General features: G+C 38.4%; 1 protein-coding gene across 1 annotated transcript in view; it reads left to right on the top strand.

The window, feature by feature from the left end:
- Window positions 1-10,933: 10,933 nt before the first annotated feature.
- LOC139147721 (arylsulfatase B-like) overlaps window positions 10,934-11,147 on the top strand; it is a 21,440-nt gene continuing 21,226 nt past the window's right edge. Inside the window, exon 1 of the mRNA XM_070718887.1 lies at window positions 10,934-10,960. The gene's annotated coding sequence lies outside the window, so the exon portion shown is untranslated. The remainder of the gene's footprint in view (window positions 10,961-11,147) is intronic.

Here is an 11,147-nt window from a genome sequence, read left to right as displayed (position 1 = left end):
TTTATTTTTAACGCCATCGTTGAGGGCAGTCTCGTACTCCTGGAGCTGTAGTCACAAACCACTGACTTCGAGAAGAGATGTAGAACATTTTCTTGTCTTTTTTGCCATACTCATTACAACATGATGATTATATGTGAGGACAACAACATAAAGTCTCGTTCGCTTTTCTTAATTTTGTGTAAGTTATTATTGTCAAACTATTGAAACAGTCGAATTTGAGATCAACTTGGTTCGAAAGTGTCTGGCATCATGTGAATAGAAACACAAAAACGTGGAAATGTAGGGGTAAAAAAATAAATAAAATATATAAGACAATGCATAAATGTGTGTTATATACAATATACACACACGAAAGAGAGAGAGAGAGAGAGAGAGAGAGAGAGAGAGAGAGAGAGAGAGAGAGAGAGAGAGAGAGAGAGAGAGAGAGAGAGAGAGAGAGAGAGAGAGAGAGAGAGAGAGAGAGAGACAGAGGGGGGGGAGAGACAGACAGACAGACAGACAGACAGATGGAGAGAGACAGAGATTGGCATATGTAGTTGTATTTTCGGTAGACTGACAAAAAGCAAAGTAATTTACCCTCATTTCAATGATATAATATAATATAATGTTATTCAGTAATATAGGCCACCGGCCTTTCTTACAATTCTTGTAAAAATAATACAGACAAACTTAGGGGCAGTTATACATTATTGCTCATGGATAATAAGTTTTCTCTTCGGCTGAAACTATAAAAGATGAACTTAGATAAATTGATAATAGTACTAGGATGTTGTGAACTGAGAAGATTCACAAACTTCGTTTCTGTTGGTAAGTCATAACAGTAAGACGGAAGAAAACGTTTTCTTATGTTACTATACACTGGACAAGCTAAACAAAAATGAAACTCGCTTTCTATTTGATTTTCATTACACAACTGGCAATTTCAATGATATCACAGTCAATACATAAGCTTGAAACGTAAGGACTGTCCTCTCTCATTTTATTCTTCACTGCAGTTTGGTAGATCGTTCAATGATGTCAGTAATTCACAAAGTTGAAGTTGTTTATCTGTAATATCTGGACGTATACGCTTTCTTACATTTCATACACGACTTTGTGTCTCATGATGTACTGTGTACCGCGAACAACATCTGATGACGAGAAAGTGTTTAATACAACATGTAAAGCTCATGTGTACATAACAAGTAGATTATTACCACTTAGGGAAAAGGCATGGTGGTCGATTGCCTTTTCTTATGGCCATTACAGTAGCCAGAAAGTTGAAAATCGCCAAAGTGTATAGATTCATTTGCGCTGCGGTTTGCGGCGTACGAAAACCCGACAAAACGTGTCTTCCAGTGCTGAAAGCAGGTTCCTTCACAATTGAATGGTGAGCAACATACATCCCATCATAGTAATGAGTATGGCACAGATGACATACGTGTTATTTCCAGATTATATTTAACATTGTTCATATGCTCTTACGACTTTGCCAGGGGGCTTTGTTTGAAAAAAGAAGGGGAAGTACCCCCACACCATCGTCACGGTAACTAGACAGTTGATGAACTAATAAAATAAACTGTCATATCAAAGACAGTGGGAACGCGGCAAAAGTAGATCATGAAAAGAGGCCAAAAAAACAACTGCCGCACAAGGTTGGCGGAAAACAGCAACACGATGAACCAAGAAGGGAACACGTAACTAATGAAACAAATGTAGAGGGCGCTACACAAGCGTGGCCACATTTCTAAATTTACAAAAATATGTCTAAAATTTTACAAAAGGGCGGCCGGGTGACTTTTAGAATAGAATGTGAGAGCGACTTTGTTTTTCAAACTACACAGTTTGGTAGGAAATGAGGAAACGCATGCAAAACAATCCCTTATTCAAGAGCCGGGTGAGATAGATTATAAAATCGGCCTACTGTTAAGAACTTCTAGGGGAGTGTTTTCGAGAAAGACATTTCAACATTTTAGAACGATAAGTCTAAAATGTCACGGGACAAATAAAAAAACCCAGTGCCCAGTGCTTGTGCGACTCGTTCTATGACAAGTTACATCAAACGGTAACAGGACAAACTGTTCCTTTCAGTTTTACGAAAGGACTCCATACGACATGGAAAGCCGTCTTTTTCTAACAATTCCTGATGATTTCATTGAAATTGGACCACAGATACGGTGAGAGCGATTACACTGTAGCTATAGATCTGTTATCTTTTCCGAAGAGCATATGAAATGAGAATTCAAAGTACATGTACCTTGATAGTTGCATCCCTTATTCATGGACAGAAGAGACCGAAATGAACTCAAACATCAAGCTGTATACAGAATTGTGAGGCAAAAAAAAAAAAACCGAAGAAGTATAAAATACCCCAAACACAATGCCACTGTATCGCTAGGGAAACAGTTTTGAAGGACGTATGCCAGGCCGTATAAGGCCGGGAACACACAGACCTGTACGCAGGGCTAGCACAGTCGCTTGCTTTCACCGATTCCGCTCTGCGCCCCATAGACATGTATATATATATATATATATATATATATATATATATATGTATATATATATATATATACATATATATACATACATATATATATATACCCACATTTCATATTCTGCATAAAGTTATAAAAGTTATATCTTATATATATATATATATATATATATATATATATATATATATATATATATATAATATTATATATATATATATATTTTTGATAAGTATCTTTTTCTAATTTTTGTAGTATTAGTTCTTGACTATGTTCACCTTTGAGGGAATAACGTCAATAAAGTTAAATGTTTAAATTTATATATATATATATATATATATATATATATATATATATATATATACTCGTCTTACACGTTTATACAGACGTCTATGGCGCACGCGATTGTGGATGTATGTCATGATCTAATATTACAAGTAACAACGTCTACCTCTGCGGGATCCGCTGACATTGTTTGAGCATGCGTAAAATCGGGAAAAAACATTACCTTTATATATTTGAAAATACCCGAAATAGACTATAAAAGGACAGAACATGCACGCTTCAATGTAGTTCATACGAAAGGGATAATGTTCTTTGGTGACTTTATTGACAATTAATTGAACATTTCAGCTAAATAGTGACATGTTTCCTGCACTCTTTCAATACTTGTCGGATTACTCGCCTTCGGAGCCTCAGGATGCACTGAGTAGAGAAGAAAGTAGTGCGCATGCCCATTCTTTACTTTACCTGCTACAAAATGCCACTGCACCAGCCTTGGTGTAAAACATCTGCTCACTGCCAGTACTTGTCTCCAATGACGGAATGTTTAGATCGAATAAATTATTGCGCATTGCTTGAAAACAGCGGGTACTTGGCGAAGGCAATTTTTTTATTCTGTCTTTAGCCGCAAACAGTTATGCAAACAAACTAGAAAACCTTTAGTCTTTACACAGTCCCTCAGCCCACGAGGGTGGAGGGACTGTGGGCTTTACAAATATTGTAGGCAGCATTGTATTAGAAAAATGCGAACACTAAGGCCAAGAAAAATAAAAAGTTTGTTTCTCATCCTAGACATATTGCAAAAATGATGCGTAACGCGTTTTTTTTCTTCTCATTTTTTTTAATTCTTCAGCCAACAAGAACGCGCAAAAAAACATGAAAACAACATAGGAATGCACGCAGAGATAAATACACACGAGTGTTGCTGTTGTATTTTTGTATAGCAACAGTGTTGTGGTTTGACTTTAAAGTGCAGCAATGCACAGTTTTGACAGCTTAATATAACAGTGACATATGTGTACAGTTCTGAATGGAATGTTAGTGTCAGTTATTTTGTTCACAGCTCTGTCTTATACAGCACTGTGTTATGCACTATCATCTCGTATTTTGCGGTTTTTTTCATTAATTTCCTCATGAGAGGGGAAAAAAAGGTTGACGCGACGGGTACTGATGAGGATGAGAAACAAACTTCTTATTTTTCTTGGCCTAAGGCGCATTGCTGCTTCACCAATGTCACCATTGCGTTGGGGGAAAAACATGAAAATGGTAACAGGCGATGGCGCTTTTATTTAAAAACAAAAACACAAAAATAAAATGAAAAAAGGAGTGGTGATTTCTCGTTATTTGGTTCCACTTATCTGTCCCTTGTCCAAAAAACACTCTGACTTGTTGATCAACAGCCTGTACTACTGTACTATCGACATGTTCGTGCATTCTCCGTCCTTACAACGATACACATAATTTAAAACAAGGTAAACCTTACCAACTTTGGATGTACTTCGTTCAGGTCATTTATGTACAGGAACCTTTATTGAGAAGCCTTAATCCTCAGCTATACCCGTGTTGAAGACGAAACATTGCAGGAAAGATAAAATTACCGAAAACAATATTGACGCATTTGTCGATTTAAAAATATCCATCTTGTTGCAATCAATAAGTACGTTTATACAATAAATTACAATGTATGCATAAACTCATTCGAACATTCTTAACTATGCGAAAAAAGACTTGTGCAAGAATACATTTTTATCTGAAATAAATTGTTTAGCGCTGTTTTCCATGTTCTTCAGGAATAATATTCATTGAAAGTCTGCATCCGTTTTTAATTTGTATTAGTTTTCAACCCTAAATGGTTTCCATCATTGACGGGGTTCCATAGCATTGCGAAAATATACATTTGGCTGACCTCTATCTCGTTATGTAAATATCTGTTTCACAGCAGATGTTTATCTTATGAAGTTTGCATGGTACTGGATCCAAAAATTGATTCCTTTCGCTTCCTGCTGCGTCACATTTTGATAGTTTTTTTAATTATTTTCTGACCGGGCATTTACCCTACACCATTCCAGCCTTCTATAGCGCCTTGTTGTTTGATAAATTGTCCCAAATAATTAATTATTTATTTAATAATTATAATACATTTTCAGAAAGATTGTAAAATCGTACATCAAAGACTGTGTCGTGGAGACATAACGGTTTATCCTACACCTTATAGAACATAGCTCCGTCGACGCTAGACTTGGTTCAAATCTGTGATTTGTGAACGTTTGAGTAGGGTGAACGCGATGATTTGTGTTCTGTTTTCATGTGAAATGCGAGCGTGAGAGGGGTGAACGCGATTAGTGGAGTGAACGCTATATACACGAACAGGAGAGTTTCAGAAAGTAACTCACTACTGCGCAGACTCAAATGTAACGCGTTCAATCGCTAGGAAAACCTGGCCTGCCAAATACCAAATAGGTTTGTATGAAATAGGAGAGACACAAGAGAAACTAATACAAAATAGTTTTATTTTTTAGAAATTCACCGACTTGAACCAAGTCAACATCGACGCTGATTCGTTTCATAATCCTTCACCAAACACCCTAATAGGGACTCTTCAGATCTCACATGCTTTCGAGCTTCAGACGGTGTTCATGAAACTCGTGAAAATGAGAAGAGATAGATAAAAGTTTCTGAGTCTGTCAGAGCTTCTTCGATATCGTATATCTGCCATAAAATATCCCGATGTTGAACGGCTCCTTCACCAGTTCACAGTTACAAGACTGCGAGGAAATGCTTTCGATACCCTTGATGTACATATCTATACGAACCGGGCAACATCTATGAACCGTGCAATTCAATTCCTATGAATAATTGGACGTTTTAAGTACCAGATGCTTATGTCTGCGTACCATATCCGGACGAAGTGTCACGTGATGCGTCCGCCCAGTAAAAGAAAACTACTGTCACAATGTCAGGGTACCACTTCTCTATCTATGCCGTGTTTATTTGTGGTGATCCCATCTGCTGCATTTCCTCCGAATGTATAGGTGTACCCCTCAATTTTGTGTAAAAAATTCAACAACGTCAGCATTTTTGCCCTAATAATAATTAATAAGCTGGTCAATATATTCATACCGCGTGTGTCTGTGAGTCGGCAGCATCGTTTCGCAAACACTTGCTGCAGCTTCTCGTCCGTCGTGAGTAAATTATAGGCAAACAACAGACAGCATGTTATTCAATGTTTTATATCGACGTTTTGAAGTTGTAATTATCGAGTTTTAGTCAGTCGATCATGATATGGTATAAAAGACAGTGTACTAACGTGATGAGTAATCTTCTAAAATGTCATATCACTCGGCCTCGGAAATGAAACTTTAAACCATTTTATCATATTTGACTTACCAAGACTCGACAGACTCTGTCAAGACCAGAAGCTCGCCGCGAGACAAAATTAAATCTGGACATTATTACAGAGATGGTATTCACTCACCGTATTTTGCAAGTTTCTGAGCGTATTTGGGATGTTATTATTTCGGTTTACTCTCGATGACATGATTATTAAATTTGATGATTTGTATTTGGTTAAATATTCTTTTGGTGCTGTATTATATTGATGATTTTCTTTTCAATTTCGCCGTTTCAACTTTTCTTTTTTGATGTTGCAATGTTTCGTCGCACAATTACTTTACACACCAACAACGATTTTGATTCATGGGTTTCGACGATAGGTCTATACTGCTATGCCTGTAAATCCTGGTTTAGGCCCTAGTGCATGTGGGCATGGAGGTAAAAAGAAAGATGTGGGCTATCGAAGGGTGGGGTTTATATGCTCATCGAGTGCATGTGGGCATAGAGGTAAAAAGAAAGATGTGAGTTGTCGAAGGGTGGGGTTTATATACTCATCGAGTCATGTTTAATTTATGGTACCTAACCACCAGCGAATGCAACTCGAACTGTCCAGGGACGAACCACGGTGTGGAGGGACCGTGGACGAACTATGAGAGAAACAACTGCCTCGTAAGGTTGTCTAAAATCGATCTTCGGCCAGGTCCAGGAGCAGGCATTCTGTCCGCACCAGAGTTCCTGTCACGTCACGCACTTCTATGGTATCCAGCTGCAGGAACACGGTCATACATGGATGGACCGTGCCTGGTGCAATAAAGAGTGATAACCACATTTGTGTTTGCCAGTACTTTCTGCCTTTGTGTGACTGCACAATCGCACGACATCCGTAGGTGAGCCGGGTTCGTATTCGGTGTATCGCCACTGTACGTATATTTCATCCGACAGCTGTCTCGAAGTTACCCTGTGTAGTTTTGATGAAAATGTTTAACAAGGCAGCTCTTGCAACCAACCGTGTAGGGGAGTTTGTATCCGAAAACAGAGACATGAAGATGCCGTTCTGAGACAGCTGCATGTACAGGTCTTTCGCGATGACCAGTCAGGGACGGGCTATTCGATCTTTACATGATTTCATTACACGCCTTTCAAAATTAAACAAATCATTTTTCCAGATTTTTGCAATGTATTCTTCTTTTGTAAATTTTAAAAACACTTTTAGTCCGCACTCATTTTTACAAAATCAGCATGCTCAAAAACAATTTTTCACAGCACTTTTTGCTCTGAATATTTTTCCCATTTCCACCCTCTGAATAGTCGCCCTCCCCCCTTTTAAATGGACAAAGTCGGCCATTTTCTATGAATTTGTTTGATAAGAGATACTACTTATATTGTTTAACATGTTGAAAGATACTGAATAAATGGATGACCATGCATATATTCGATCCCAATTTTAGACACGATAAATGAAACCATCACGAAAATGAATTATTGGTCATGACCATTAATTCATTTTCGCGACGGTTTCAATTAATTTGTCTAAAATCGGGGTCGAATATATGCATGGTTACCCATTCATTCAGTATCTTTCAACATGTCAAACTATATAAGTAGTATCTCGTATCAAAGAAAACTCATGAAAAATGACCGACTTTGTCCCTTTAATTGGAGTTACATTTGTATTTGTATCATAGGGTCCACAGTCTCCCATGATGATGATGAAGATTAAATATTTAAAAATGAAGAAAAGTAAAAATGCATTTGGACTCAGTTATTTTGTTGTTGTTGTTATTGTTGTTGTTGTTGATAGTATTTGCAGAAAAGAACAAAGTATGCGCTGCAAAATTCAATACAGCCTAATCTAGTAAACACAATTGCACCCTGGCTGCTGCGATTTGAAGTAAATACTCACTTGAAGTCCGTTAACAAGGGTGAGAAACTATACGGAACACGAACGAAGTGCCTGTTAGCATTCCCACATCCAGTATCCCAACCCTCAATACCATCACCATCTATACAGCCTGCCCGGTTCAAACAACTAGAAAGTGTACGCTGAAGCGATGGTTAAATCGCAGTTTCTGTCAATTTTGCAGGTTGATAATGCATAAAGTCAGTACGAGAATAGATCAGTATTGTAAATGACATGACAGTTCTCGTCCTACCACGCAGTGTACATTATCAATCGATGAAAGCCTAAATTGCATGGTTGGTGTTATTTTCAGTTTGATATTCAGCCGTTGCACTCCTCGGATGAACAGGTATCCATGCCCGTTTTAACAAAATTTTAAGATATTTTCATCAACTGCTTAGAAATAAAAGAACCTCTTGTATTTCGAACCCTGATGGAGACCAGGCGAAGTTCCATCCTTGCTTATATACGGCGAGTGTTATTATAAACATGGGAAGAGAATGGAATAGTGCTGGAAAGTCACTGTAGGCCTATTATCATACAAGTATACTCACAACGACAAAAATGTGGAAATAACAAATATAGCCGAAATAATCAGCACGAACAGTAGGCCCTATGCTATCGGTTTTATTCACCATAACAACAAAAATATGAACAGGTGTCCATCACCATGAACTTGCATGCCTGGTTGATGGTTGATGTGTTTTCTGGAGACGTACAACCAAACCACAAATAATGGTTTTCGTCTATTGGCAGCTGTTGTCTTTTCCAAGAAATGACTGTTGCTCTTGATTTAAATGCTTTCCACGTAAAGTGATGAATATTCAGCTAGTAAGTTTGGTTCCGTGGTAGCTTCCTCTGCCGATAGAGCTTTCCTAAATTTAAAATACAGTGAGCATACCTAAAAAGGAAATAGAATTCATCTTCAACACCTTCCCCAACAAAGTAGTGCAAATTCACTGTGTTGAGTCGATGTTGTGTCGTCTCCTTTCTTCAATGCTGCAGTGGTACTGTGAAACACCTGAAGCTTGCGAACATACAACCTTAGTACGGCAGTTGCACAACGATTCGTGTAGAATGATGTTCTTCTAGTCGCTTGGCTTTTCTCGGGGGTACGCGGTAGTCTGGGTTGGTACAGGTGCAGCCAACGAATAATGCACTTTTAAAGGGGTCCTTATTATGATGAGATATATTGTGCATGACAAGTAAAATGTGAACTGACTGATTTTAAGTCCAGAGGGTAATTAGCTGTTCATAATTTTCCCTCCAACTGAAAATTTTTCGACCAACACTCCGGCACTCAAACTTCATTTTTACCCGCTCCCCACATATTTTTCCCTGTTTCTCCTCCTCATTGTGTATTTTTGAAGCTCCCTGCCCTGTGACAAAAATAGTCGATTTGCCCTGCCCTGGAAAAAATCCATTAAAATTTTATCATTCCCCAGCAGACATGAAGCTCCCCTGCCTTGTGATGAAAAAAAAACTGTCGATTTTCTCCTGTCCCCGTTTTACAAGTGACTTCCCCTATCCTCGTTTTTCCCGGTCCTTAAGCCAATCATGCAACCGATATCTGCCCTGCCCAATAAAAAAAACAAACAAGCAAATTAAAATCCTCTCCCTTGCAGCTAAAAATATGTCCCCCTGCCCATGCAAAATTAAAATTTCCCCTGCCCTCAAATATTGCTCTCGGAATAGTTTTTTCGAGGAAGAGCTCCGTTGGGTGCACCTGTGCTATATACTTACTGGCTAGCCATACATCCGCTCCACGATATACGTAACAATCTGCAAAAATACATTACTCAGATTTTGCGATCACCTGCCCATCAACGCGACAGTGTGCTGAAGTTTGTTCCTTTAATTTTTTACAGGTGTGATTATCATATTCTAACAGACTCGGGAGCAAGTCTACGATTCTTAAAGGTATACAGTCCCCTGTAATCTAAATATGCCCATATATGGTCAAGGGGCGTTCTGTTGTATTCAAAATGCCCATGTGAGGGCGCTGTTTTTAAAAAGCGGCCACCCGCTTAAAATCTGTGATTGGTTAGATTTTCTCTTTCCATGGTAACTGTGGCAAAATTGGAACAGGTGACAGTATACCTTTAATCCCTGACTATAAAAATAAACAACGGTGTGCTTACTTTACATTATTTTGTACAAGGTGTGTTGATGCGCTCAATAATCGGTGTTTCAACATGCTTGAGAGGGGGTAGAAGATCTTGCAATTAACACACAAAACAAAAGTTGCGAAAAAAAATCATCAAAAGTTGCGTCCTCTGATCAGAATGAGGAAGCGATCCTGAAACGTAGCGAAATCAGAAATATTCTTTAGTATGCCCACTGTGTTTCTAGGTGTACTGGATTACGTCATGAGATAGTATTGTTTGCGGGGAAAGTTTGTGCGTATTTTCCCGAAAACCGACGTGAACACAGAAGCGAAATTATTATACACTTTGCCTTATTGGTCTTCAAATGGATACGGTTTTTAGGCAATTCTTGCGACGTATTAAATGTAAAAAACGAAATGTGTGTTTGTCGCCTTCGGAATGCAGGATAGATTTTTTTGATGCATATTAACAGTTGAACTTTTGGCAATCAAAAGTGCTACCGCAAAGCAAAAATTCATCGGGATGAAGCTTATAATACTTCAAAAGTACGATTTAATCACTTGCACAATATGGTTGGCATTTAGTCGCATAACATGATTTTTAGGGGTTCCTATTTTTCGGCTGCCATGATAAGAATCGTTTATCAGAAGATCGTTAAATGAAGGGGACATACCCGTATTTTGCAACGCGAAGATATCTCATTTATCTTAGTCAAAACATTTATGTAAATGATGCAAAAAGCAATTATCCTATAGCGACTTTCTATGCAAAACAAGTTGAGTTGGGATCCTTTTTAAATGGCAACTGAGGTAGAGGAGCGGCATAGCTCCTTGGGGAACTCGGAGCGAAGTGGAGCAGAAAATCAGGTAAGCTGGCAGGAGTTGTCCCCTTTCCGTTCAGTACACGTACACAAGGATGCACTCTTGCCAAAAAAAGACAGTCTGAGATCGCGGGAAAATCCCCGTAGGCAACGCCTATTCTTGTGTGTAACTCTGACCCATACGTCTTAAGAAACTCTAAGACTACCGTCGCAGCGAAGAAGTCACAAGAATC

Source organism: Ptychodera flava, chromosome 13, assembly GCF_041260155.1.
Source record: "Ptychodera flava strain L36383 chromosome 13, AS_Pfla_20210202, whole genome shotgun sequence".
Classification (NCBI taxonomy): domain Eukaryota; kingdom Metazoa; phylum Hemichordata; class Enteropneusta; family Ptychoderidae; genus Ptychodera; species Ptychodera flava.
The sequence above is the reverse complement of the archived record's forward strand: the minus strand, read 5'-3'. Positions and strand labels throughout refer to the sequence as shown.